Source organism: Giraffa tippelskirchi, chromosome 9 (assembly GCF_054371585.1).
Source record: "Giraffa tippelskirchi isolate mGirTip1 chromosome 9, T2T-mGirTip1v1.2.pri, whole genome shotgun sequence".
NCBI classification, from domain to species: domain Eukaryota; kingdom Metazoa; phylum Chordata; class Mammalia; order Artiodactyla; family Giraffidae; genus Giraffa; species Giraffa tippelskirchi.
This window is the reverse complement of record NC_137283.1, coordinates 29093836-29118405: the sequence shown is the minus strand read 5'-3', so window position 1 is coordinate 29118405 and position 24570 is coordinate 29093836. Positions and strand designations below refer to the sequence as shown.

General features: G+C 39.4%; 1 protein-coding gene across 40 annotated transcripts in view; it reads right to left on the bottom strand.

Moving 5' to 3' along the window:
- The window catches only part of FOXP1 (forkhead box P1), a 618285-nt gene that overhangs the window by 309900 nt on the left and 283815 nt on the right, over positions 1–24570 (bottom strand). For 24 of the 40 annotated variants that reach the window (XM_081528323.1, XM_081528322.1, XM_081528340.1 and 21 more), the window contains one exon: positions 20217–20277. The gene's annotated coding sequence lies outside the window, so the exon portion shown is untranslated. Of the gene's footprint in view, positions 1–1002; positions 1203–14162; positions 14254–20216; positions 20278–24570 lie in introns of those variants that run through there. The other 16 variants (XM_081528351.1, XM_081528327.1, XM_081528350.1 and 13 more) reach the window with 2 other exon arrangements.

Here is a 24570-nt window from a genome sequence, read left to right as displayed (position 1 = left end):
TTGCCTTTGTAAGGTTCAAGACTACTGCACTGTGTTTTCTAGCACAAAAGTTGGCTGATGTTTTCCTGCTGAATCCACAGCGCTTCAGTCTTCCTTGAACGTAGCCCGACACTGCCTGTATGACTGCAGTAGCTGGGAACAAAGTTTCTGATGACAAAGTCTGTCCTTGAAATGCAAACCCTTTGCTAGAGGGGGAACTACTGCTTGACAATAGGACATTAATTGTGTGGCCAAGACAATGAGCAAAAAAAGGGATCTGGGGAAAAGAAAGAAGTAAGTAACACACAGAGTAAGAAACATCTCTGCCAAATGAGGGCAAAGAAATAAAATGCTGCAATATTCTAAGGATGAGTGGTTACTGTGGAAGGTCTGATGCAAGTTGGTGAGGGTGGCCTCAAGATGACAAGAAGACGGTGCACTGGCCATTCTGAAGCCTGATAAGCAGAACTTGATGAAAATTAGAACCGTCTGCTCTCTGGCATCTTATACTGGAATGCCTTCAGCCTCGTTCTCAGACCAGTCTGCACGCAAAAGTTCTTCCCACAGAAGGCTTCACGGCAGGGTCACCTCTTTCACAAGTTTCTCACTAATACTCCCAGGCGGAGATAAGCCCTCCTCAGAATTCCTTTGAGTCTAGTATTTCACATCAAAAAGGGTTCCCACATGAGGTTCTGTACCTTCCCTAACAGGGTGTAAGCTCCCCAAAACCTGCCCAAGAATTTTATTCATCTTAGTGCCTCCAGGCCGAGAGAATCAGGAATATAGGAGGAGCTTGGTATTGGTCAGTTTCAACCAAACTGCCAAAAGCAAATCAACCTTCAATATCCCCAGCCCCCACCCCCACCCCCACCCCCACAGAAGCATTGGAACCACAAGAAGGCTTGAGAACAAATGCCTGAGGGTTAGCGTTAGGGTTAGGGGGAGCCTAGTCACCAGGAGAGATCTTCCCTGCTGCCCTCGGAGCTGAGAGGTTGCAAGGATGGAGCTACAGAGGGTACTCACCTCCAGGAATGGGAGTCCCATTAATAAATGGAGTCAATTCAGAAGAAAGCGGAGGGGTGACATGAGAAATGTAAAGAGGAGGCTTTAGGGCTTAGATTGAGCCTCAACAGGTCTCTACTCAATCTATTCAGTCATGTTGTCAAATACAGTCTCCTTTTGCTTAAGTCTGTATGGATAGGCAGCATCTTAGCAACATGCAACTAAAAAAAAAAAAAAAAAAAAACTGTTCTATAAGATACTTAGATAGTAGAAGTTGATAACATAAACAAGCATTATACATGTGACAAGCCATGCAGAGCTGGGAATCCAGAGTGAGGACGTGGTTGATTTAGGCTGAATCAACAGTTTCTTATCACTAGGTTTTGAAATCAATCAGCAATCACACCTGATTTTCACATTTACTAAAAGCAAAGATTTAAAAAGATATCATCAAAACTCAGTATCTTATCCTTTCCCGCAGGGCTTGCTGCCCTTTAGCTAATAACACTTTGGCATCCCGGAACAACTATATTCAAAAGGGTACTCAACTCATACATGTACAATCAAATAGCACAAACAGGGTAAACAGGGACTATAAATTCCATCTGTGCCAACCACCAATTTCCCTTCCCAAAGGCAACTAGTGTTACCAATATCTTGTCTCTCTCTTCCAAAAACATTCTATACAGACACAAGAATAGCATTCTGTGTGTATCTTTTTTCTGCCTTCTACCCAAAGACTAGTATATTTACCCTCAAGTCACTTAAGATATCTTGGAGATATTTCCACATCAGCACATACAGGTCTACATCTTTTTCTGATAGCTGCAGAGCACAGTCCCCATGTATTCCCCACCCTCACCCCATGGATAGACCTTTACCTCCTTTCAAACACTGAAGGAATTCCATTGCTTTTGCTCTCACAACAATGCTGCAAGTTATATGCCTGTACACAAGCCTTTGATCAGCTGGGTGAATATAAATCCCAAGAAGCGACAGCTGATTTCTACTACATGTGTAAACTTAAGAGTCTGCAACCCTGTCAGTTGGAAAAATAAATCCCCATCACCTTTCACACAGCCTCTACCTACACTTTCCTTTTCCTGGTATTCATCTGATAGGATCAGATGCTCAGATGCCCCCAAGGGACACTGGAGACAAACAGAAGAACACAATTCTGGAATACCAGCTAAGAGTCTCTGCAGAGTATCCAAAAGTACCTAGTAAAATACTTCACCACCCAGTTTTTAAAAAATTAATACATTTTATAGACCTGTTAGAAAACCCTATCGGCCTGCCCCTGATGGTATATGTGAGGGCTCTGAGTCTACTCCACATCCCTGGAGTGCCATGTGGTGTGACCATAAGTCCAGGTCCCTGGAAGTAGGACAAGTGGCCCCCCATCCTCCCACACTTATCCTCTCTGCACTTTTTTCCCTGTCTTTTCCCACCTTTAACATAGCTTGGAGCATTCTTTCAGCCTGTTTTCCTCCAGTCTAATTATTCTTTAACTTTAAATAATATAATAACTTTGACATTTTCATTTCTAGTTAAACCTTGCTAATTTGCACAAATGATGGGTAGACACAGCACAAATTAGCAAGCCTGAAAAATCAGCAAACACAAAAAAAGCCAATGATTAAAGAGAAATCAAATAGGTGCATTATGAAATACACATTTATTTTTAAAAGCAAATTCCTCAGGCTTGTGAGGAAATATGGAGCAGTGATACTTGGCTGCTTTCTAATAGTCTCTCTTTTCTAAGCTATAGGGTTACTGTTTTTCCCCTGACATGGTCTCCAGCAGTGATATTTTCTGAACGAAATATCAGAGCACATGGTAAGCCTAAATGTTTCTGAGTAACTACATGATTCCAAAGACAGTCTATGGGTTCAGTTTTGCTCCTGCAAGAATTTCTGGACTCTCTGGTTCCAGGAGAGAAAAAACACACTATCTTAGTCCACTGAGGTGGCTATAATAGAATAACATAGACCTGGTGGCTTATAAACAACAGAAATTTCTCAGTTTTGGAGCCTGGGAAGTTCAAGATCAAGGTGCCAGCAGAACTGGTACCTGGTGAGGATGTACTTTCTGGTTCAGACAGGCTCTTCTATGTCCTCACATGGTAGGAAAGAGTGAGAGATCTGTCTGATAACATCTTTTAAAGGGCACTAATCTCATTCAAGAGGGCTCCATCCCCTTATGACACATTCAACCCTCCCAAAGGTCCCACCTCCAAACACTATGACATTGGGTGGAAGGATTTAATATATCAATTTGAGTAGAAGACAAACATTCAGTCTACAACATAAATGAAAGCGGTTCCAACCTGAGCAACCAAAGATGTTTCCAACACAAACTTGACACTGCTCTAGTTTATATGCTTACTGTCTCCCTCTGTAAGGCCATACAAGCGGGAATGCAGTCTATAGCCTATACTGCTCTATTCTCAGGGTCTTGATCTGTGTCTGGCACACAGCAACACACATCTTATGTGCACATGCCCATCAAGAGCATGGAATCTTTTCCTCGTCTCCTTGAGTGTGGACTGGCAGCGCTTTGGCAAATGCAAAGGAGTGACTAGTGCCATGCCAGGTCTGGGCCTAGACCTTGAGAAACCTGGCAATGTCCTATTTCATGCTAAGTCTATCATGATGGCACGGTCAACCTGAGAGCCAAGTCATGGCCAGGGCCAAGTGTCAAGTGCAGACATGAAGCCATGCTGAATGTTCCAGGCAAAGCTAAGCTCCCAGGTGAATACACTCCTGAGTCAGCACCATGCAGAGCAGAGAAAAACCACCCCTGCTAAGCCCTACAGAGGAGAAGGAAATCGGTCCTGAATATTCATTGGAAGCACTGATGCTGAACTCGAAGCTCCAATACTCTGGCCACCTGATGCAAAGAGCTGACTCAGTAGAAAAGACTCTGATACTGGGGAAGATTGAAGGCAGGAGGAGAAGGGGACAACAGAGGACGAGATGGTTGGATGGCATCACTGACTCAATGGACATGAGTTTGAGCAAGCTCTGGGAGATGGTGAAGGACAGAAAGCCTGTGTGCTGCAGTTCACGGGGTCGCAAAGAGTTGGACATGACTGAGCAACTGAACAATGACAACAACAACCCCTGCCCAAACGGAAGTATCCTGCACCAATGGATGCTGCTTAAGCCAGTTTCAGGTGAGTCTGTGATGCATCCTTAAGTAAGTGAAGCAGAAATGCTCACTATTTGTTGAGAATCAGTAACTGCACACCTTCTTGTTTCCCGTATCTCCTGCCCGCTGCCCCTAGGCGTTCTTAACACATCACAGAGTGATCTTCCCAAAACACAAATGTGACCATGTTCTCCATCCCTCTAATCCCACCCCACCCCATCTCCCATACCCCACACTACAAACACAAGCAAACAAAATTGCTTTTGAAAGCACAGATCCGTGGATGTTCTGCCTGTAGCCTGCATCCTTGGCTGCATGTTCAGGCTACACTTTCTCCACATGGCCAGATCCTTCCACATACCACAGTCCACCTCGACACACGGGACATGATGTTTCTTTTCTTTGGCTCCCCATTAACCTCCACCCTTTTGCTCTTTCTCCAGACCTCATTTTAACCATTATTTCTCCTGGAAGCCCTCCCTGAACTTCCTGACAAGGGCAAGTCCTTCAAATGTAGACTCTCAAAGCGTCACGTACCTCCATTTCTTAGTCCTCATCAGAATAGTTTTTATCAGCCCCCATTAGTCTGCATGAGGCTGCAACTGTGTTGTTTTTGGCTCACTCCTATAAACTCAACAAAAAAAAACACTGTGTTGGCACATAGGGTAAGCTCAAATATGTGTTGGAAGAGTGAATAAATGAATAGTATGGTCACCTGGACTGCCTACTTCACATCCTGGCCACACCACATAGTGAGGTTGTGACCTGTGGCACGCCAGATTGATGGCTGGCCATCTCTCTATGGCTATCTTCCTTCATCTGGTGAAAACAGTAGCATTTACCTAAAAGCCAGGTTTTTCTGAAGTTTAAATAAAATTACATGTAACAACACTTAGCCCAGCACCTGACATGTAGCGAATATTCAATAATTAGCTATGACTATTACATCATTTACTATTATTCCCATTTCTCACTATAAGGGAAAGTCCTAAACTGCAAAGTAACAGGAGACTTTCTCTCTGACCTTGTGCCACCTTCGATCCCTTTAAGAGCACAGAAGCCCTGTACATTATGCTAAGCCAAGCTATAACGGGCCACAGAATCTCATTGCCAAGCTGGTCTCCAACAAAAAACACCTAGACTGCCTCCATCACGGTCCTTCCAAGAGCTCATCTCAGGAAGGCCGTTAAACAAAGCTGATTAAACAAACTGCCAACAAAGAAATTAACAAATACACGGCTCTTCTTTCTTAAATGTCTTCCAGGCATTTAATGAGGATCACTGTTACTCTTGATAGATGTATAAACTGATACTATTCTTCTAAGAAAACAGATATAACATTTTCAGTATATATCAATGTCTATCAATCTATCTAAAATTTAAATATATATACTTTTCAATCTAGCCTTTCCCATTCTGGTACTTTGCTTTGTGTCAGTGCTTCTCAACAGGGGTGGTTTTGCCTCACAGGGGACACACAGCAATGTCTAGGAATGCTTCTGGTTGTCACGAATGGGGGTAGGAAGGGGGTACAAACAGGGACAGATGTGATGCTGACATCTAGTGAGTGGAGCCCAGGAAAGCAGATAAACATCCCACAATATACAACAAAGTCTTCCACAATAAAGAAGGATCCAGACCAAAATGTCCACAATTCTCTAGTTGTGAAACCCTATACTAAGGAAATAATCAGATGGGCTTGCAAAAATGAATATACAAGCTTGATCACCAGCACTACTGTGTACAAATCTATACATTCAACAAAGTGGGACAGGTTAAATCAACTATGATATATCGATAATAATGCTGCCATATGTCAATTTCTACAGAAAGATATTGACAACATATTTTTATATTTTAAAAAAGTATGGAAAATGTAGCATTATTTTATTAAAACTATCATGTGCCTGCCCCCAACTACCAGAGAGGAGTATAATTTGTGAGCCATAAAAGTAATTTAAAATTTCTAGTAGGTACCTTTCATAAGTAAAAGGGAGCAAATTAATTTTAATAGTATATTTTATTCAATCCATTATATCCAAATACTATCATTTCAACATGTAAGAAATATCTAAACTTAAGAGATATTTTACAGTCTCATTTTCCAACATCTAGTGTGGCTACGATACTTTCAGCATGTGTCAATTCACACTAGCTATATTTCACTGCTCCAGACCTGCTGGTGGGAACTGGTTACCATACTGGACAGCACAGGCACGTTTAGTAACAAACAGGGAAAGAGCAAGATGTTCAGAAAGTCTGTCTCCAAAGTGGCCCAGGCCCTGATCCTGGGGCAGGGGTTGGGGTGAATATGCAGTAATGTTTACTTTCTCAGTTTGGTTTTTATTACTCTTTGTTTTTATGAGAAGTACCATGTACAAGTGCAGAAAAATCAAGCTGTACGAAGTTTGAAGGAACAGAGAGAACGACTCGTCAGGTGTCATGAACACAAGGCAGCCCTTGGGGTAACCTCCCACATCCGTGCTAAAAATGATGGATTCTGGAGTTTTCAGGGAAAGGGCTTGCCACCATCTCCCCTGTGTGCAGGTCTACACACACACACACACACACACACACACACACGCGCGCGCGCGCGCGCGCACACACGCATGCACGCGCGCGCATGCACGCCCTAGCAGGGTCAAGGTCATTCCAGCCAAGTGTATTCCAAACAGCCAACCCTCCACTCCCACATCTAAGTAGTTGGAAAGTTCACTTTCTCCCAGGTAGACAAGAATCCCTGGTCCCTGCCCTGCCCACCGTTTTCCCTGTCTCCCTTCCCTCTTTCTCACTGGTCACTGACACAGAGAACACTCAGGGCAGTGTCTACACAGGTTCCTCAGTGTGAAATGCTAGGGACACGAGCCTAAGGCTCCTTTAATGCAGTCTCCATATTTAAAGTCTACAATAATATCACGCCTGGGACAATGAATCTCAGCACAGCCCTGGAAAATCTTTTCACACTATTTTGGTCACACAGTTTAGGTTTCAAAAAGCTTGTGGGTCCCAGATCTCTCCATGTGAACTCAGGAGCATCTGGGTGTCCATGGCCTGGACTTAGAAAGCTGTAGCACTTAGATGGAAGCTGCAGTGTAGCTAAGAGGCAGCTTCAAAACCTACAGAAATCAGCTGGGTGGATCCCTCCGAATAGCCCCATTCCTCACCTGTGAGATGAGAAGAAGGGGAAGGTGATTTTTACACTGCTATCCTGAAACTTGCAGAAACCATTTCCTTCTAAGAAGGACCTTAAATATTTTGTTTTTCTTTTCTCTTTGGGATCAAGGGAAGGGTTTAGGAAGCCTATTTCACTCCTACTTCCACTAGGCTCCCTGATAAAAACAGACATCTAAAAACGTTTTCATTAGTTTTAAAATTAATCTAGAGAAAAATTATTAACATCCTTAACAACCTACTACTACATTCCATGTGCTATGCTCACAGTAAAACAAGCTGACATTACAGAACACTTGCTATATACCAAGCATTGCTCTAAGAACTTGTGACTTGCAGTAACTCAGTTTATCTTCCACCTACCTCAACAAGGGAGGTACTAGTTTAGTCCCTATTTTTTTTAGATAAGGAAGGGGGAAAAAAGGCTTGGAAAGATCTGGTATTTCTCAACATCACAAAGCTGAAAAGTTGCAGGACAGGGCCTAAGTGCAGAACTCGAAAAAGGAACACTTAACTCAATGGTTCTTTCTGTGATCTTCACAGCACACCTAAGAGATGGGCCTTTCACTGTCCCCTGTGGGGACCTATGAGCGAGCAAGTCAGAAACAGGCCCCAGAATGGACACATCTTAAGTCAGACACAGCCTCTCCCAAACCGCGCTTCTTGGGGGTGAGAGTCGGGGGACATACTGGTCTGAAACAAAGAGCTACCACTTCCTCACTTCAGCATCAGAAATGTTTATTTTTTTCCATTTAAAACTGGTCGTGTTGTGAACTGATGATGACAGTGACTGAGCAAGCACAGACAGGAGCACAGGTTCCAAGGGCATTCTGGGCAGTGGGGAAAGCCCCCTGGGGAGGGCCCAGAGTGGTCCTGGCCTGGGGCCTGCCTGTCCTCCACCAGCCCTGAGTGCGGGCAGTCTTGAGGAGGAAGAGTGCATGTATGTGTGTGTGTCTGTGTATTTATTTTTAATCTGTAGATTCAGCGTTGAGGAGAATCAGCTCGTTGGGCTTATAGCCTAACACCTGGGGTCGGGGGGCGTGTAACTGCCAGTGCCCGCCCCACTCCCTTCTGGAGCTCAGCTGTCAGCAATGTTCCTACTGAACTGCGTGAAATGGGAGGGGCTCCCTGAAGCCCACGAGGCTGTCTCCAGAATCTGACTGTTCAGTCGGACACAGCCATGCTTCTCTGGAAACTTCTGGAACCAAGCACCTGGGTGATACTAGCTTACTGAGCAAAGGGACTCAAAGAAATGGACAGAAGCTTCACGGGCTGGGGAACACAGGCCCTACTATCCCAGGTGTGCTGAGCGAGCTGGAGCTAGGATCTGGCTGAACACTGTCTTCTGGTTTTTAATTTGAGATGCTGATGATAACAGAGCATTAGCAGAAACAGTAAGATGAGCAGCAGCTAGTTGCTCTTACTGTGCTAAGTTCTTTATACAGATCTGTTAATTCGTGCTCACCATTAAGCAGTGAGGTATATCCACCTCTTTCACAGAAGAAGTTTTCTTTTTTGGTTTACCAAATATTCCCTGCTGCCCCCAATACCACGAGGAGTAAGTAAGCACTCAATAATTATTTACTGAATAAAGGAATACACTCAAAGCATCAAAGTTTTTGAAAAGCTTGTGAGCCCCAGATCTCTCCATGGAATTTCAGGAGCATCAGAATGCCAATGGTCTGGCCTTACAGTATCTTACACTCAGATCTAAGCTACAACATACTCTGTACATTCTGGCATAAGAACCAATGGTCAAGTAACATTCCAATGACAGGATCCCTTCTCTAGCTGCCCAGCACCTTGGATTCCCCATCCCCACTCCTACAAACCCTGACTGCTTCCCAAACTATGAAAATTTAAAAGAAGAAATATACAGAGTCTCAAGAAACAAAACTTGTAGACTTCATTTGCAGCAATAGAATTGAACAAGAGAAAAAATGAGGTACACTTTTTTCTTCTACAACTTAAACGACAATAACAAAAAATACTAAAACTCAGTGTTGGCAAAATTGCAGTGAAATAAACATTCTCATTCAGTATCAGCAGAAGAATAAATTGGTGCATTTTGAAACGTACGATGACAGCATATATAGAAAATTTGTAACAATTCCAAAACTTCTCTTCTAGGAGTTTCCGCCTATTGAATATATCTAAAGAAATTTCCCCCTGTAGACTATATCTAAAGAAATGGAAACTGATTAATATTTGTGCACATATATGCCCACTGTAACATATTACAGAAAAACTGGAAACAACTCCCACACTCAACACTGAAGAAGAATTAAATTGTGTTATATACAAAAAAATGATTAGTATGCAGTCATTTAAAATGTCTTCATGACATGGGAAAACATTTACCATGTAATGCTAAACTTAAAAAAACACACAATTCTATATACTGTATGACTGCAGTTATGTTAAATATGTGTACATCAAATGAAAAAAAAAGAAACTATATGTTATTCCCAGGGTCAGGATTCTAGATTACTTTTACTTTTTTATTAGGTCAACTTTTCTACAATTCCCTATAGTGAGTTGGTTTTTATACTTGTAATCAGAAAAAAGAAAAAAGAAAAAAATGAAGCTCATAAGAAGTGTCTATTCTATGTTCTATTACTACTAACATTATGAGAATTAAACTAATGAAGTGATAGGACCCTTCCAGATGACAATTCTACATTGGTCTTTATGTATTTTTATCCTACTTAAGAAAATAAAGAGAGGATGTCAACCCCATTTCGGAACTAGGGGGAACAAGATTTCAGTGCTAAGCAGTTCCAATCAGTTATACAGTGTGAACCTCAAAAACAATGACCAACACATCTTACTGTTCTTTGTTGTGTCTCAATCTTTGGAAAAACACATGTCACATGGGAGTGGCTCACTGGGCTGAACCAGTCAGATAGAGATGCAGCAGACATCTAAATTCTCAGGCTATGTAAAATACTCAACTATTTAAAAAATTCCCAGTATTGTCAACTGGCAGAAACATTTCAACATTACACACATACTCATTAAATATCCTTGTATAAAAATAAAGGACACAGAGAGGGAGAGAGAGGAAGAGGGGAGAAGGAATAAGGAGGAAGAGAAGAAAGTCTCCAGAAGAAAAGAAAGAAGGATGAGGAGGAAGGGGAAGGAGAAGTGGAAGGAGGAGAAGATTTAGAAGCCTGAGCAGCAGGGGAGGAGAAAATGAAGGAGTAAGAGAAAATGAAAAGTGGACATTTTCTGAAATGAACGTATTTAGATGATCCTTTTCATATTTCATGTTCTTAAACATCTGTAAATGGTGTTAATTTCCCTTACCATAGCTGGAAAAAGGAAAATGCATTGGAAATGAAATTTAAGAAGGGGCCATCCATATAAAAAAGTACATTTTGGTTTTCATCAAGTCTCTTTTTTTTTTTTTAACAGTGAACTTTTTAACAATGAAGTTTTAATATTTCCACTTGCTTTTGATATTATATCATAAAGGGGAGAAAGAGGTATATTAAAAGAGACAAGGACTCCCAATATAGTCAGTTACAATTACACGGTTGATGGGGGAACATCTTTTTCCTTCTCTGAGTCTTAGTTTCATCTCCAATAACGTATAAAGAACGGACTAGAGAAGGCTAACGTTTCTTGGTTCTCTCTGAGGCAACAAATCTAAGGACTAGACAGGGGAATGGCCACAAAGGACAGAGATACACAGCTCAATTTCAAACACAGTCAGTCTCCCAGGAACTCCATAAATATGTGTTGCCTAAACAATTAACGACAATACTGCTAAGGTCTGGCATGCAAGAAAACTTAAAACTTTAATACTTTAAAAGCTGTCAAGACATTTGAGTTTTCCTGGGTAACCTGGACCAAAACTCAACTGAAACAAATTTTGGAGATACAAATCCAGACCAAGTAAATTCATGGCTGTTCTGGGAAGAGAGAAGGAATGATGTTTGGGATAACACAACAACGAGAGGATGAATGGCTGCCCCTGGAAAGAATGCAAAGTTCCCTGCTCCCATGCTGCAAATCAAGGTGCTAAAGTGAAAAAATACCAAGAGATGATTCAGATCAGAAAAGAAAAATGTCGAGCAACTTAAAGACCAGAAATGTTGAAATCAAAGTTAATGCAAAATGCACATTATGGAAAACACATGTAGTCGATGCTAGGGGCTCATTTCATGTGCCTCAGATTAATGTTAATATTACTTAAAAGTAGAGGGAGAAACTGAGTAATAACCTGTAGTTCCACTATCATATTTATAAGACTAATTCAAGATACTGAGCTCTTGAGACATCCTACATAGGCATACTGGCCATCATCAGTAACTGGAGGCAATCAGAAGACCCATCATTGCAGGAACAGATAACACAACAGTGGAAGTCACCAAGGTACCCTAAAAATAAGACTGAGATATAACAGTGATAGATCTATTCCAGGATATATCTGCTCTGAGAGTCAGTGATGGACAGGGAAGCCTGGAGTGCTGTAGTCCATGGGGTCGCAAAGAGTCAGACATGACTGAGCGACTAAACTGGTAACAGTGATAACTTGGGAAAATACTCATGATACTTTAAGGGTAAGAGCAGGAAACAAAATTGTATATACAGTACAAGTACATATAAACAAATCTGTACATACAAAACACTGCAGGATGGAGATAAAATGCTGAACTATTTAGATGAGTTCACCAGTGAAATTCTTCTTCCTATATTTTCAGGCTCTTCTAATTTCTTTCAATGTCATTTTATAATGAAAACAAATTGAGAAGTACATTTATCATCTTCCACAAAGAGGGGATATTCTTACCTCACCCAATACCACCTTAATGGTGGTTAGTATCTAAACAGAGAAAATATATGTTTTTCATTATTTTACCTATAATTTCCTAGATGCTCGAAGATTTGGGATCAGCCTAGAAATCTTGAAAATGTTCAACTGTTTCCGAATTTTTGAATGAGCCAGAATCTTTGATGCTCTTAGTTAATTTGAAAGACGGACGAACCCATCAAAGACTACCTATATTAGTATAAGGTAAAGGTAATAGACTCATGTGCACCTCCTAGTACTTTACTAATCTAGAGACCAGGTTAACCACACCAAGCTCTGAGGTACTTTAGATGATTAAAGACTACATTTTAAGTTCAAGATTTAAGTACACATCTCCTTTTACCCCTGCCTTTTATGCATATTTAATATCCAAACCACTGGATTAGAGATCTGATAGGGTTCCTCACTCTCCACCATCCCCCAGGAGATGTTGGGTCACCCTAGTTTATCTTTAGCAAGAATCTTGTTAGAGCAGTTGACCCAGAATTCCCCCCTTACTCCTGATGTTTTCTTTCCAGAAACTTTTCAGCTACTGACCCCTTGCCGCCCCCTAACTCTTTGGCTATAAATTCTCACTTGCCCATGCTGTATACAGAGGTGAGCTCAACGTCTTCCCCCTCCTGTAAAATCTCACTGCAGTATTCCCTACACCTACCGCGATGGTCCTGAATGAAGTCCACCTTACCATCTTTAACAAGTGAAATTAAAGAACTGCTTCCTTTCATACCATCAACCCTCACCCCACAGGCTTCCCTGTTTCTCTTAATGGCAGCCCCATCCTTTCAGCAGTTGCTTAAACCGAGAGTCCTCAGTCTTCTGACTTCTTTCTTAATTACTACAAGCAATCCATCAGTTGATCCTACCCCATCACTTAAGACAAAAATCTTGGTCTTGGGAGTCATCCATTATGTAACTGTTTTCAAACTTCACATCTATTTTACCAGGACTTCCTTGGATTCTTCCTAGATAAGTTCAAAATTTAAATATCAAACTACATGTGTTAAGATTTCACAAATTCCCACCACTTCTACTGCCATCCTCATCCTGGCTATCAGATCTCACTGAGATTATCACAGTGGATTCCTAACACATTTCCCTGCCGCTCCCCTCACCCACCCACTATTTACTTTCAAAACAACTTCCAGAGTGATCCATTTAAAATGTGAGTCAAATCCTGTCTCATCTCAAAGTCCATTCATGGCTCTCTACTTCACTAAGAGACTTAGAGTCCAATGAGCCTTAATGCCCTACTAGGTCTGGCCATGTTATTTCTGGCCTTGTCCGCTACTACCCTTTCCCTTGGAAGACTTCATTTTGCCACAGTGGCCGACTTACTCTTTTTTAGAACATGCCTTCTTGGCTCAAATGCCTGTGCTTCAGTTAGACTTATCCTGGCTATTTACAATTGCAACTCCTTCTCTCCGGCAATTTGACCTCCCTTACCACCTATATTTTCTTCACCACACCTATCACCTCATATTTACTTCTTAGGTTTCCCTACCTGTCCACACCCCCTAGAGCCACAAGCAGAGGCCTTGTCGCTGTGTCACTCACTGCTCTATTCCCACTGGCTTGAGCAAAACTGCCCAACAGAAATGCAATGCCTGTCACATATGTAATTGTAACCACATGGGAAAAGTAAAAAGAAACCTTGAAATTAATTTTAATATTTTACTTAATTCAACATATACAAACTATGCTCATTTTAATGTATAATCAATAAAAAAGAATTATTCAAATAGTTCACATTCTTTGTTCCATACAAATTCTTCGAAAGGCTTTGTGGATTTTAAGTTTATAGCACATAAGTTTGGGCTAACCACATTTCAAGGGCTCAGTAGCTACATGTGGCCAGTGGTTTCAATATTGGACAGTGTAGATCTAGCCTACTGCATTTTTTCTCTGCTCTTTGTATACTTATCCTATTTATCATTTAAATTCTTGGGCATAGTCCAGTGAATTGATTACCTAACTCACAAATGGGTCCCAATATGCTCTTTGAAAATCACTGCTCTAAATAAACTTTAAAGAATGTCACCTGTAATGAATGGTTTAGGACACTTCCTTTGGTCTCCAAGGGCTGCTCACAATCCTTTGAAAGAGATACTGACTTCCAGAAAAAAAGAGGCCTGGAGGAAAAAGTGAGGAAGTAAAGATCCATGCCAATCTATAAACTGAAATCATCACAGTCTATCCAATGATGCAAGATTTTAATTAAAATAAATATTTTTAAGTAACTCACTCCACTGTCAGATAATTAACAAAACATCTAATTACCTTTAATTATACACCATACGCCTGCTAATATACAAGATTCAAGGGAAAATCGGCATGATCGTCACACTTCACAAAGAGTGTGCCTAAACGGAGCATGCAGACGTCAGGCTTTTCATTTTCCTCTCCCCTCACTCTCAGTACATGCGAAGGCCATGGAAGTACCAGTTCAGATCAAGGACAGAGCAGTGCAAACTTAAATGAGTCATTTCACTTGCCACTTACAAAAAGTCCTACTCACCAACAGACTTTTTAAGAGATAACATCAAATTTCAAATCCAAACTCAGCCCTGGGCAGAAGGTGTCAACTTTTAAAACAGGCTCAAGGATTCTACCATTGGTATACCATTCACTCCTTCAAGGTCCTGGATGTTACTAGATACTACAAAGTATGCAGTCAAGGTTATCATATTTGCGCTACCTTAAAGAGAGTTTTGTTTTTGTACATTTTTGAGCTTCATATTTTCTCTGAGATGTTTGAATTGCCAAAGAAAGATAATACCTCCTACATCTCTGTTAAGTTGTTACGTTTTCAACTAAGCTGATAACTTCTTCCGAAGATGCTCAAGGTGGACAGTTTGGATATTTGTGCCCTTGACAGATGAAACAGGCAAAACATCATTTAAAAAAGATGACTAAAACCATTTGTTATTTATTTTTTTCACTGTGCAAAATATGGCTACTTGATAACTGTTGCAAATATTGTCTTTACTACAAAACATGCCTTCATGTACATTTCAACAAGTGACTTCTGCTTGAAAACGAACTCTATTGAGCATATTTGTCTGGAAATCAATATTTAAAATTTTTTTCTTTGAAGCGAACATTCAAGAGAGACAGCTCTTGTTTACAGAGTTACTTAGTTTAGCATTATGGTTAACAATGTTTAAAAACAGCTAACTTAAAATGCAAACATTTAAATTCTGAAGTTTAACTGTTGGGAGGCCAAGTCTATTTCTATGGAAATACAAACAACATGAAAAGAGTAATTTTCTCCCAATTTCATCCCTTGGGAGAATATTTCAGGGCACCATTTTGTTGGATTTAGGAGTAAGAACTCATATAACTCTGAGATTGTAAGAAAGTTAAAAATTTAAATGCTTTGGATGAACTTTGAAAACATTATGCTATGGGAAAGGAGTTAGTCACAAAAGACCACATATTGTATGATTCCATTTACATAAGATGTCCAGAAGAGGCAAAACTCTACGGGTGGTATTTGTATTTGTTGTTGCCAGGGGTTGGGTTGAGGGGAGTAACTGCTAATGGGTATGGGGATCTCTTTCCAGGGTGATGAAATTGTTTCAAAACTAGATTGTGATGATAGGTGCAAACTCTGAAGATACTAAAAACCATTGAACAGTTCATTTCAAATGTGTATGAATTATATCTCAATAAAGCTATTAACAAAAAATTAACAGGCTTGATAACAATCACCACAATACTGGCATGAAACATACAAGAAAATCAAATTAGTCTAGCATAGCTTTCAGATCATGGTAAAATACATAAATCTCTGACACCCTGATCTCCCTGTTAGAGAACACTTTCTCATAACCACCAAATACCTGCCCTTTTGAACACTTGGCATCATCATCATCATGCATAATGTCTGTCCCCGCGTTTGCTACATAAACTCTAGGAGGACAGAGATGGTATCCTTCTCATGTAGTGCTATGATCCTAGCATCTGGCACACAGTCATATATAAATACCTGCAGCAATAACTGATGTATAGCACATGTAGTATATACATCTATATTATATATGAATGAATGAATGAAGGAATGAATGCAATATTGGGTTGGGACAATTCAGCCAATCAAGTTGCTGGAGTGCTAAATGTCCCCTTACATCTGTTCTCCAATTCTCCCAAGCCCCTGGCTACCAAGCTAGAGGCATTCCCCAACAGCCACTGCAGCTTCTTGTGAAATGATCACAGTCTAATCAATTAAATGTCAATGGATGTGACGTGTGCAATTTTTAAATCTTTTGCTTCAAAGAAAATTGCTTGCCGTGGACTTCACTGTATTTCAACTATATAGATAAGGACAAAGGGCCAAAGGAGGGAAGCACAAAAGAGAAAGAACCCATCCAGTCAAGCTAGACTGGCCAGATTATTAGATGAGACAGGGAAGTAAACTTCTATTTGATTTAAGCCATTGTATGCAGGAGTCTTTATATCGGCCTCGTCTTTACCCTGAGTGTTACAAGCCAGGCATGGGTAGGCTGAGGGTGAAGGGGAGGTAAAATGGAGTTTACTGCCTAACGAAACTGACTGACTAGTCATTTCAGCCAGTGTGGTCAGCTGGTAGCTCAATGAAAACACTCTTTTCCAGCATCTTTTATAAAAACTTCCTGAACAGGCAAATAAGTCAGATGCTGAATGTTATAAAGAGGTCATTTTGAACAGATTTAACTCAGAATATTGTTGTCATTAAGTAAACTTTTAAATCGCGTTAAATATATACACTTTCAGAAGAACCAATAAATATATTTAAAATTTTAAATATATTTAAATTTAAAATTTATTTTTTTTTAACTTTCTCATCAACAAGTTGACTGTAAAACTGAACCAACACAAAATATGAAGCTTTAAGATGACCAATGTTTAAAAATAACCATTTAATTGTCACCTATACAGGCTTTGTAATTATCATCAATTATTCCCAGTGCTAATCAGAACTGAATCAAAAACAATGAATTTCACAAATTGGATTTTAAGTTTTGGCAAAAATCTATATGGCTGAATTGTGAATGTTTAGGGGAAGCAGGGAAAAAAAGACATAGATATCTATATTAAACCACCAAACCAAGGCAGCCATGACAGAATAACAACAATATAATTGTGACCAGAGCAAGTTGTCTTTTTAGCTCCAGTCTTGACATTTTATATGACTTTGGATAAGTTACTAATTCAATGTGATTAGTTTCCCAGTTTGTAAAGTGGGGATTGTAATAATTACCAGCTACCTTTTAGGAATGACAGCAACCAGATTCATTTTGTAAAGCGCTCAAATCTCTTTAGAAGAAGCTGTTAAATCACTACCAAGTGGGATGAAGGTTATTCATGATCCTTCAGACTCTGAATCTCACTGTGAAAAAAGGCTTCATTTGGTTTTCAGAATTTGCCTGGCTGCTTTCCTGCATATAACCAGTTGTTTCCAGAGTATCACGGTAGGCGCATTTACTTGTATTTATGCTGACTGTTAATGATTCCCAGATTCCAAATTTGAGCATGGCAGTGACTGAGGAACTCCTGGCATCTGAAATCTACATCCTCTGTGTAATGTAGAAGATGGTGCTGGTTTCGTGATCATCACCATCACTAAAGAGCGTGGTCTCTCTGTTTAAGGTCTATTCACTGGGAAGAAATACTAAGCATTCTGTCCTTAAAGAGTTTATATTGTAACAAATCTTTTTTTCCCCTTTATATATATAAGGATTAGTTTTTGAAGGATCCATGAGCCTGATAAAAGGTAAAAAAGTACACACAGCTTATTATTGTCTATGTAACTTAATTCTAAGAAAATATAATGGAAAATGAACTCAAACACAAACCGAACTTATACTGTTGAAGAAAAACAGTTAAATAATAAAATGTTAATTGGGAACAGGAAAGATGAAGTTGACTTAAAAAAAAGTATCAACAACAAAAATTTGAAGTTGTTAGGAAAGAACTACTAACATTAAGCAAAAATGCTTACTCTGAGATTCCAAGCTATCAAGACAAAAAGAATAATTAGATGAATGTGTTGTTCAGTTTCCTTTGTTTTATGAAAGAAGACAACAGAACGACAGAATTTTTCTACGGTCTTGAAATTTGACAAGGGGTTCCTGACTTGCAGGATAGCATATACCATAATATACCTTGTTCCTGATGGTACTTACAAAGAAGCATTTTTTCTCCCTGTGGACTACCTCTCTTAGTCAACAGTAATGACACATTCCTGGAAACTTTCTTTTCCCCTAAACATGCCCTTGACTCACAATATCTTTAACAATATCATGAAATTGGGAAAAATTATTCTATCCAAATTCAGACATTTTCATGTTATGGGTGTAAGCATATTCATCATAAAGACATAAGTCAAGAGAAGAATAATTTATGTTTACAGATAAATTGTAAATTTATCTGAATACATAAATCCAAATAAAACAATGAAAACCTACTAATTAAGTCCATTTTTGGAGCTGTAGGGATAACTCAACTTTCAAGCTAAATATTTTCTATTTTCAACCACTTTTCCAGCTTTAATCTTTAGTTTCATGAGAAACTTTTGCTACCAGCATGAAATGAGTTCAGCACCTGGCATGGATTTGAACGAGCAACACTCTGAACTGAGATCCTGTAGGGATCACAGAGACAGTACACAATGTACATGCAACTCAGCCGCTGAGGCACAGATAAAACAGCCCGCAAAACAGGAAATAGTGACTGGATGACCCTTTGCAGAAAAAAGTTGCAGATCACTGAAACAGATGAAGATTGGGAACCTGGGAAGTGCTTTGCCGAAAAGCACTCTAGGTACGACTTGATAACCTTAATTACTGGTTGGAATCACCCCTTCCCATGCTGGGACATCTGAAACGTACTATATCCTCCTTGGAGGACAAGTAGGTGCTTCCCACACGGTTTAAACAACAAAGATGGTGAAATGAGGCAAGCTGGTTGGACTTTTCAGTCCAAATGAAATGCGCCAGAAGCAACCAGAAAAATAAATTCCTACTTTGATAATACATTCTAGAACCCCCAAGACCTGAGTAAGATTAAAAACAAAACTGATCTAAGAATCTTCACATTATGAAAGTTTCACAAAAAACCTTGCTCAACTAAAGAGTAAAGAAGTCTGTATCTTACAAATTCATAAACTTTAAGTTGGTAATATCTAAACAAAGGCTTTGTGCAACCAGGCTGGCAAGTAACCTGTTTTAAAATTGACACAAATCTACTCAGTCAAATGGAAATACCATTGGACAAGATTCAAAAATAAATGAAGAGGCTTGCTCCTTAAGAAACATCAGACTTGAAAATGACCTGTAAGATGAACTTGAGTGAGGTGACCCCTGCCTTCAATGGGGAGATACTTCGGGTATCAAAAAAAAAAAAAACAAACCATACTAATATGTAGCCTCCATAACCATTTTAACCAGAGTGTTTTTTTTTTTACCCCTGCTCCCAAAAGTGAGTTTGAGAAAATTTAATTCAGCTTTAATTCATCAACCTACATTAGTCTCTCTGAAAACTTCTAATTTTAAAATCAAGTACTCATTTGATTTTCAAGTAAGGTCAAGAGAACAAGGCAGCTGAGCACTGACATCACAGGGACATGCCCCACGCCACACGGCAGTTACATCAACACGACGCGTTGCTATGGTGCCTGACTATTAATTTCTGAAAGAAGGTGATTATAAAGCCGCCAGATGAACACCCATCGGATGACACCACTTCAGCACAAAACACTGACATGCGTTACTCCTATTTGCAGCATGTTAATTTTATGAATCACCACTTTTGTGATGTGAATATTCCTTTCTAACTTCAAAACTATGAAGTCAACTACCAAAAAAAAAAGTTTAACTCCCACAAACAGGGGAAAAGTTTGATAATATTTAGAGGGGAAAATGTGATTATGTGAACCATTTCTTAAGAGCTATCTTTTCTTTAAAGGCCTCCAAAAATATGCTACATATGTACTTACACAAATAAATACATGCAAATTTGATAATTAGGAGATCTGAAAAGAACTGAATTAAGATGCTGAGAAGGCAGTAGATAGAGACCTTAACGTAATTCCACTAATTATATTTGCATTTACCTTTTTTGGCTTCTGCAAAGCAATCTTCTGTTATAGTCACCTCAAAAGGTCACTTCTTACCCTGAAAACAAAAGAGAATATCAAAAATCTGAATGTCAAGACAAACCAGCAACCACCTATTTGCCTGGGAGAGATGCAAGATAAACAACGAAAGAATGAGTGATTATTCAATCACATCAATTCTATTTAATGGCAAAATACACTCAGAATTAATAAAAATCAGTGCCAAGACCTCCACTTACTGGACCATGTGCCTTTGAGCTCTTCAAGATAATAACAACAACTTGAATGTTGGAAAAGTCAAGGTGAAACATTTCACCTTTTGCTTATGAACTTTGTTTCATCTTGTTGTCTATCCATTTATTTTATGTGGAATAACCTGCGAGTCACAGGCCTTTGCTTTGGGAAACCAGACTGCTACTTGAACCTGTCTCTGTTTGGTTAACATTCACAACATCTCTAATTTTGTTAAAACAGACCCGCCCCCCGCCCCCCACCCACCCTTGCAAGTGAGTTAGTTCTTACAGACAAGATGCTTTATGCCATTCTGGACCTTTCAAAATGAATAAAAGCACCATAATTTTCAGCTTGGGGAGGGGTTTGGGGGGTCATCAGTGGGTGAAAGCTGTTCTCACAATGTTTTTCACTTAGAATATCTCTACCAGATCTACTTAGTTCAATAAAAACGGTTCATGTCAGATGAAATAAACAATTCAAATCAAGTTTCCTAAAACACAAAGAAAGCACAGAAGACATCTAACTCCTGCATCTGCATACTCCCTTATGCAAAACAGCGTATAATCCTTTAAGAAACATTACAAGCTGCCTCTTTCTGCCCATGTAACTGGGATCAACATATGGCACAAGTAAAAAGAAAAACATTTGTTTATTAATTTAGATCAAGTTACCAACAGGGTACAGGATTCATTCCACATCAATTGACCAAATGCTCATATAATTTTTTTTAAGATGGTGAAGTCATACCATTCTTTTACTGAAATGTTAATATCCTTTTGCTTACTCTTCAGAACAATATGTAATGAAGTAGCTTAAATTTTATACAGAATATATCTCTGCTCATCCCTCGGCTGTTGGCCCTGAATGTGGAAAGGCAAACATCACTGAGAAGAGTTAAATCCTGTTTCACCAGGGCTAAAAATTTGAAAGTGGTACTTTGGTGTGTACTATCTTTGAGGAATTGATCGGAGGCCAATTTATGACATTTCCACAAGCAAGTGTATGCAGATTCTTGCCATTAAGACTGGGAAAAAATGCAGGCTCTGAGTGAAATCATAATTTTCATGTTTACTGTAAGAGGAAATTGGAGGTTTTCACCATAAATGTTCACCATTTGGGTGGGGGAAAACCCTAAGCTCTGGGACTTGAAATTACTATTTTGCAACCTGCCCCAAATCTTTTTGTTTTGACACAAAACAATTCAAATTGAAAATGAAAATTGTGTGCTTTACTGCTGAGGTGTGTCACCAGGGATTGGTTTCTCCAGGGATGAGAACTTGGTTACAGGGCAAACGGTGATTAAAATAAAAAGAGAGAGAGAGAGAGAAAGCAGTGATGGTCCAGTCCTCGAGGTAATGCTGTGATCTACAGAGCAGCCCCGCCCCACGCCAATAAGAAGAGCTCATTAGACAAGAGGCAAGGAGACCATCTCCCACAAGAGCAATTTCCACCTCCACCACTCATCCGATCTTAAATGGAAAGTAAGTGAACTCTGGCAGGCCATACTCAATTCAAGGCAAGAATGCCCTTCTCTCTCCCTTTTACTTGAGATGTCCTCCAATGTGTGCACTCTAAACTAATTTTCATGTTTGTCTATTGAGTTGCATCTATTTTTGCATGTTTGGCAGTTGAGTCTCTAGTATCAGACTTTGCAATGCAGATAAGATTGCATTGCAAAGATTATATAGGCCTGGTAAATAACTGTGCCTTATTAAAATTTAATTTTAAAAACTGCTGAAAATGCCTACTTGGAATAAAGTTATCTCAAGTGTTGTATTCAAACCTGCAGAATATTTCCAGGTAAGCACTGAGTCTGCTTCTCTACTTGCCTATCTACATAGATAGGTAAGTGACCACAGAGCAAAAGTATAAGCTGCTTCCCCCTCACAGATATGCAACGTTCCCCCAGAGGAGACAAAAGTTAATAATAACAATATTATGCAATTGACCCTCCATCTTGTAATCACTAAAGGAATATAAATTTGGCTACATTTAACTTTTACTTAGACACAAAAAAACTAGGAGTGGAATACAAACCCTATTTTCCTCCATTTTGAAGTTCCAAAAATGTTAATACATAATGTACATTTAACCACACATTAATTTATTTCTGTTGATTTTAGTTTTTAGTATACATAGCAAAGTAATCTAAAAGATATTTTTCCAACTTCGCTGAGAAAAGATTAATAGTTCAACAGCTGTTTGCCATCATGCTAAATTAAATGAAATATGTCAATATAACAGACAAGAAAATTAGGGAGTAGTACTGGGGCCTGAGTCTGTATCATTACTAGCCTAGAAGAATCAGAAATCAACAACTAGGAGAAAAATCTGCATTTCATTTTTTCAAAAACATAAAACTTCCATTTCCAAAACTGCTATAAAAAAAAAAACACTATACCTTATTAAATATATCAAATACATATCTCCATGTTTACCAGCAGCACAAGCACCAAAACTAAAATAAAATTATTCAGTATGCTTTTAAGATTAAAAAAAGAGATAAAAGAAAAATATTGCCCTCCAGCCCACTTGTCACCTCTCAAAAAAGAGTCAGAAAAATAAATTTCATTTTTTTCTTTTCCCCCTCTTTCTCAAGTTCCCTATTAGTTTTAGGTTTTTAAAAGTGAACCAGGAATACAGTAAATAGAAATTACTTATTTTTTTTCACATCATTCTCCATACAGGCAAGATCCTGTGACACCAGAAACTGTTCAAAGTGTGGTTTCTTAACTACTGTATGCGGTAATGTATTTACCTAAAGTTGTTTGATGACCATAAAGACCTTGACCAAGACATGACTTTTCAGCTGAGATCGCTAGGTTAGAAAACTAATGTACCTTCTTCTTTCTCTACCTCTCCAATTCTCCCCTATTCTCCATTAGGAATTTTACTCTGTAGACCCCCTTTTAATACAGTGCTTCAATTTCATAATTTATATGAGTATATCTGACCCCTAATTTAACAAATGTGATTTTGCCAATTGGTAGAGCCTCGTTGGAACAGAGGTGCAGGTAAACAAGGACGTGTGATTTTATTTCACAGGAAGCTAAATGAACAACACATGCTCTGTGTTTTCCCATTAAAAATATTTCTCCTTTTTCTTTCATGGAAGCTCAAGGAAATGATATGCATCAGGATTTCAGCATTGTATTTATTTTGTACAAGTATACAAGAGACTGTGAAAGACAGACACCGTATTTCATTTCAACCTTCAATCCAGTGACTGCCGGTTGAGAACCTACTGTGGGACAGTGTCCCTGAGATGCAGGGATAACGAACACCAGCTCCCGCCCCATGACGAAGGCGGCAGTTAGGAGTTTCATCTCTGGCTAGAGCAACCTCCCCTTGAAGTACAGAAGCATGTTTCAAACCTTCCATCCTTCCAGATATCCCCATGAAATGACATGTACTTCATTTGAGAAAACAGAAAAGTTTCAAGGGGCCTATTTCCAAGAGATTACTGGCCTCTTTAACCCGTAAATCTTAACTCATGTGGGCTTTTCTGTCTTGCTTTTCAAAGATGTCCTAGAATAACAGAGCTATCTCAGTACAAACTCGACTAGCTGAAAAATGATAACGCAAGGGTCACTTCATTTTTTTGCACTCAAGACAAGAAAATCCACTTAGAAAACAACATCAAAGTGTTTCTGCACCCCCCTCCTGCTTTAAATATTTCAAATACTGAGTCAAATTTACAGAAATAAAGAGCAAAGAAAGAGGGAAAGAAAAGTGAGAAATGAAGGAAGAGAAGAAGGGAGAAAAACAGGGAGAGTAAACCAGGGGGGAAAGGAAGGAAGAAAATTAGAAAAGAAAGAAAAGGAAAACTATTGTGTAGTAGAGATCTCTGGGACCAGAGGCGACCTTGGCCATCACCCAGGTTTGCTGGTTTACAAGGACCACGTCCTTTCTTCTCTCTGTCAAAGAAATCTACCACTGTGGCTCCATCACTACCCATTGTCCCCTCCTATTGCTGGGAGGAACATTTTGCTTCCTTTCTTCCCACCATCTGGGACCCTCAACTAAATCAGAGGGACTGACTTTTGGGCCCATTCTCCTAAGAAAATCTAAACTACTCTATATGAAGTAAGCCACATGGCGCAGGCGAACCTGGCGA